A 5,756-nucleotide genomic window follows, 5' to 3' on the forward strand; every position below is an offset into this window, starting at 1 on the left:
ATCTTCCTCACCCGCACATCACAGACTAAGAGGATACATCAGTTCCTGCATCCAGCACTAAAGAGTTCAACTATTAGAAGAGTCAGGTGGCATTTACATGGTGCTTATTGGGGTTAAATTGTGAACTGTGTTTAAAGATTGTTTTGTGCTTTTTTTTTTGTTCAGGTGTTACTTTAATATTTTCATAAATCACTTTGATTAATAATGCATTTTTAAATTTTCTAGTCCAGTGGTTCCCAACCTTTTGATTTCTGTGGACCCCCACTTTAACATTAAAGGAACCCAGGGACCCCCACTGAATCATCATTAGAATTCGGGGACCTCCGCCTGAGTCATTACTGGAAGCTGGGGACCTAATTGGTCAATACTTGTTAATATTTTTTAATTTTCTAGGCTCTCGCGGACCCCCTGAGAAGGCTTTGCGGACCCCTATGGGTCCCCGGACCACAGGTTGGGAACCACTGTTCTAGTCTATGGTGGTCATTCCAACCCTGGCGGTCGGTGTTAAACCTGAGGCCAAACCGCAAACAGGCTGGCGGGGTAAAATATGGAATTCCGACCCTGGCGGAAACCGAAAACAGAGACCGCCACATTACCACACCGCCCGCCACGGCGGCACAAACAAACAGCGCAGTGGTCACCGCCAACAGACAGGCGAGAGACAATGTACCGCCCACTCTATCACAACCTACCAATCCGCCACCTTTTCCGGGGCGGTAGCCCCGCCGATAAAAACACGGCGGAAACAGCCATTTCGAAGGGAAAACGCTCACCTCCATACAGCCCACGAGGAATCAGGACAGCATGGAACCCGAACTCCACATACTCCCAGCGATAGTGTTCCTACTCCTCTACCAGGAGCACAAACGCCGGCGCAGAAGACAACGGTGAGTACAGCACCTACGACACAGGGGAGGGGGGAGAAGAACATATTACGGGTACACACATACGCGACACACCCACCCTCACCCACTACAACATACACATCAATGCATAGCAACACATCAGAGTGACACCCCCAAACCTCCCGGAAGAATGCAAATACAAAAGGAAATGATTCTAAACATTGGAATATATTGTATAACTGGCTCAAAAATATATCTACACATCAAAAAATCTTATATACATAAATGTACAAGTCCGAGCATTGTGGCATGCATTGTCCGTGGACCACTGGCCCAAATCACATGGGCAAAGCCCACACAAGATACCTGACTCCAACGGAGAGAACACTGCAGGTGCATCAGATAGCAAAACTATAGGCACCTGAGGGGGAGGGAAGGGGGGGCACCTCAGCCAGATGAGTGAACGACGCCAGATCCACGAGTGGCCTCCATGGCCACTGTTCAATCCTGGGGAGTGCAAAGCCACAGTCTCACAAGTCTCTGCAGTGGGTGGTTTGCCCACTGGACCATCCTGGGGAGTGCAAAGCCACAGTCTCACAAGTCTCTGCAGTGGGTGGTTTGCCCACTGGACCATCCTGGGGAGTGCAAAGCCACAGTCTCACAAGTCTCTGCAGTGGGTGGTTTGCCCACTGGACCATTCTGGGGAGTGCAAAGCCACAGTCTCTCAAGTCTCTGCAGTGGGTGGTTTGCCCACTTGACCATCCTGGGGAGTGCAAAGCCACAGTCTCACAAGTCTCTGCAGTGGGTGGTTTGGCCACTGGACCATCCTGGGGAGTGAAAAGCCACAGTCTCACAAGTGGATACCAGTCTCCACTGGTTCTGGAGGGGGCTTTGTGCCCAGAGTGCTTTGTGCAGCCCTGCCCAACACAGATGCGAGCCAGCCCCTGCCGCTCATGGGGCAGCGGTGCTTGAGATGAAGGGCCCTGTTCAGCGGTGCTTGAGACGGCGGTGCCCTGTTTAGCGGTGCTTGAGATGAAGGGCCCAGTTCAGCGGTGCTTGAGACGGTGGTGCCCTGTTCAGCGGTGCTTGAGATGAAGGGCCCAGTTCAGCGGTGCTTGAGATGAAGGGCCCAGTTCAGCAGTGCTTGAAACGCCGGTGCCCTGTTCAGCGGTGCTTGAGATGAAGGGCCCAGTTCAGCGGTGCTTGAGACGGCGGTGCCCTGTCCAGCGGTGCTTGAGACGGCGGTGCCCAGTTCAGCGGTGCTTGAGACGGCGGTGCCCAGTTCAGCGGTCCTTGAGACGGCTGTGCCCTGTTCAGCGGTGCTTGAGATGAAGGGCCCAGTTCAGCGGTGCTTGAGATGAAGGGCCCAGTTCAGTGGTGCTTGAGACGGCGGTGCCCTGTTCAGCGGTGCTTGAGATGAAGGGCCCAGTTCAGCGGTGCTTGAGACGGCGGTGCCCTGTTCAGCGGTGCTTGAGACGGCGGTGCCCAGTTCAGCGGTGCTTGAGACGGCGGTGCCCAGTTCAGCGGTGCTTGAGACGGCGGTGCCCAGTTCAGCGGTGCTTGAGACGGCAGTGCCCTGTTCAGCGGTGCTTGAGATGAAGGGCCCAGTTCAGCGGTGCTTGAGATGAAGAGCCCTGTTCAGCAGTGCTTGAGATGAAGGGCCCAGTTCAGCGGTGCTTGAGACAGTGGTGCCCTGTTCAGCGGTGCTTGAGACGGCGGTGCCCTGTTCAGCAGTGCTTGAGATGAAGGGCCCAGTTCAGCGGTGCTTGAGACGGCGGTGCCCAGTTCAGCGGTGCTTGAGATGAAGGGCCCAGTTCAGCGGTGCTTGAGACGGCGGTGCCCTGTTCAGCGGTGCTTGAGATGAAGAGCCCAGTTCAGCGGTGCTTGAGATGAAGGGCCCAGTTCAGCGGTGCTTGAGACGGCGGTGCCCAGTTCAGCGGTGCTTGAGACGGCGGTGCCCTGTTCAGCGGTGCTTGAGACGGCGGGGCCCAGTGCAGCGGATCTGGCCATGGCGTGGAGGTCATTTGCCACCTGTCTTGTGGCTGGCGGGCCTTCCTGCCCATCTGTCCTGTGGCTGGCGGGGCCCTCCTGGGCTGCAGTGCCGGGCCTGTTGGTGGCCTCCTGCCCACCTGGGATGGGGCTGGCGGGGCCCTCCTGGCCAGCTGGGCTGATGGCGGTGTTGTCGGACGTGCTGCCCTTCCCAGCCTTCCCTGATCGCCTGTGTCCCTTCCCCACCTTGGGCGGTGTGCCAGCTGTCTCCACACTTGCTGCCGGAGCCATGGTAGGGGTTTTTGTCCCAGCTGTTTTCACCCTCTCGCGCCGGCCAATGCCTCTCTTTGGATGTTTCTCCGGGGGTGGGCTGCCCGTGCCTTGGCTCTGTACTGAACTTGCTGCCCTGGAGGGTGGGGGACTCCACAGCCCATGGCAGACTGTCATGACAGGGCCCGGTTTTGTCGTGGCTGAGGTGCTGACTATAGTCCTATGACATGGACGGGGTGGGGGAGTTGGTGGAAAGAGGTTGAGTTTGGACAGGAAAAGCTTCTTAGGAGCAGTGGGACGGGTAGGTGTAGTGGGTAGCGGAGTGGAGGAAGAGGTTGTGGTTGTAGGAGTATGAAGTCTGGTGTCTTTGGGTGCAGGTGCTTGGGCTGGAGTCTGTCGTGATGTGGATGGCTGTTGGGCGGGTGGCTGCCTGCCTTTGTGTATCTTGGAAGAGGGGGTCACAGACACACTGGGAGAGGACACAGGGGACGTGTAAATGGTAGTGGGGGTGGTGACTGCACGTGTGCGGGGGGTTCTGGTGTGTGTGCTGGTGATGGACGTAGTGGCTGAAGATGTTGTGCATGCAGGTGTGAGTGGAGACATGACAGGGAGGGAGGAGGGAGACGAGGAGGAGGGGGACACAGTGGAGGCAGTGGGTGTTGGTATGTCTGTATGTGGATGTTGCTTGTGTGAATGCCTGTGTGATGTGTGCAGAGCTTCCCTTGGGTGTTGAGGTGTGTGCAGGCTGGTCTGATGGTGTGTCAGGGATAGGCAGAGGTACAGGTGATAGGGTCTGGGTGGAGGAAGTTGGAGGGGGGAGGCTAGAGACAGGGACAATGGCTGCCATCAGTGCTGAGGCCAGAGTGTTGAACGATCGCTGTAGGGCAGCCTGACCAGAATGAATGCCCTCCAGGTATGCATTACTCTGGTGCACCTCTCTTTCTACACCCTGGATGGCATTCAAAATGGTAGACAGCCCAACAGTGAGCGTCCTCAGGAGGTCAATGACCTCCTCACTGAGGGCAGCAGGGGTGACTGGGGCAGGGCCTTAGGTGCCTGGGGCGAAGGAGATGCCCACCTTCCTGGGTGAGCGGGCATGGGGCAAACGCTGAGGGGCTGCTGGGAGGGCGGTGCTGGTGCGGTGGGTGGCGGCTGTACCTGTTGTTGCGGGGGGCACAGATGTTGCCGCCACCACAAGGGAGCTCCCTTAGAGGAAGAGTCTGTGTCGCTGATGTCTGCCCGAGTCCCCGCTGTGGAGCTCCCCTCGCCCTCCGTCCCACTGGTGAATTCGGAGTCCGTTGCATGGCCCTCCATGGCCATGTGGGATGCAGCTCCCTCGTGCTCCGATGCCACTTCTCCTCCGCCTGATGATGCTAATGCACACATGAACAGGAAGACACAAATAAGGGGGGGGAGAAAATAAAGACATGTTGAGTGCATGCATTGGCGACACCGTTGGCGGACAGGACAGACACAGAAGCCCCCTGCACTACGCCGCACACTTGGGGTCGACTACTCAATCCGTGGAACATGGCCTGCAAGCCTATGGACGACATCTGCACACATAGATGACACAGGGACTTGATTAGCTGTACTTGGCACCCTACAGAGGTGGGGGGTGGGGGCACAGGGCCATGCCTTACGGAGGGGCCTAGCCTACAGAAATCGCCCTGGCCTAGGGATACCCACAGCCCTCCTCCCCCACCCAGACACCTCCACTGCACGCAAAGTCAACAGAATGAGAGTGTACTCACCCCCTTGTGTCTGCTGTGATGTCCTCACGTGCCCATCCAACTCAGGGTAGGCCACCGCCAGGATCCGGGACATCAGGGGGGTCAAAGTCCGACTGGCACCCATCCCACGTTGGGAGGCCATCCCCAGCTTAGCCTCCGCCGTCTTCCTGCTCCAGCGTCGGATGACCTCCCATCTCTTCCGGCAGTGGGTGCCCCGTCTCTGGTGGACCCCCAGGGTCCGGACGTCCTTGGCGATGGCACGCCAAATATCGATCTTCTGGTGGGCGCTGCCCTATGTGAAATGTACAGGGGGGGAAAAATAGTCATCACCATCTGCATGCTCAATGTGAGTGGCCCCCCATCCCTACCCTTGCCATGTGGCACATGCTCTCACCGTCGTTTGATGCATGCCTCAATCGCTCCCCTCCCCACCCCACCATCATTCATCCACCCCACTCAACACAGGCATTGCCCACAAAGCATGGTCCCAGTGTACTTACCTGTTGGTCTGGAGGACCGTAGAGTAGCGCATACTGGGGGAGGACCCCATCCACAAGTTTCTCCAATTCCTGAGCAGTGAAGGCAGGGGCCCTTTCCCCAGTCGCATGAGCCATTGTCTCTTCCAGACCGAGGTCACAGCAGCACTTGCAGTGTAGGTCCTCTCCTGTCGAAGATCAGGTATCGAGTGATTAAGCTGATAGAAAATGGCGGTCACGCCCGCGGCGGTGCGTACCGCGACCGCCAGCGCACATCTTCATTGGCTCCTGAGACCCATAGGGTTCAATGTTAACCAATGGTGCTTAGCGCTGCGGTCTTCGACCGCCTACCGCCACGGTGTGCCACGCCAGCGCATTTACCTCACATCCCATTGTCGCACTTCACAGGTCAGGCAGCCGCCATTTCAGGGGCCCATGGCTTT

The sequence above is a fragment of the Pleurodeles waltl genome, chromosome 7 (genome assembly GCF_031143425.1).
Source record: "Pleurodeles waltl isolate 20211129_DDA chromosome 7, aPleWal1.hap1.20221129, whole genome shotgun sequence".
Classification (NCBI taxonomy): domain Eukaryota; kingdom Metazoa; phylum Chordata; class Amphibia; order Caudata; family Salamandridae; genus Pleurodeles; species Pleurodeles waltl.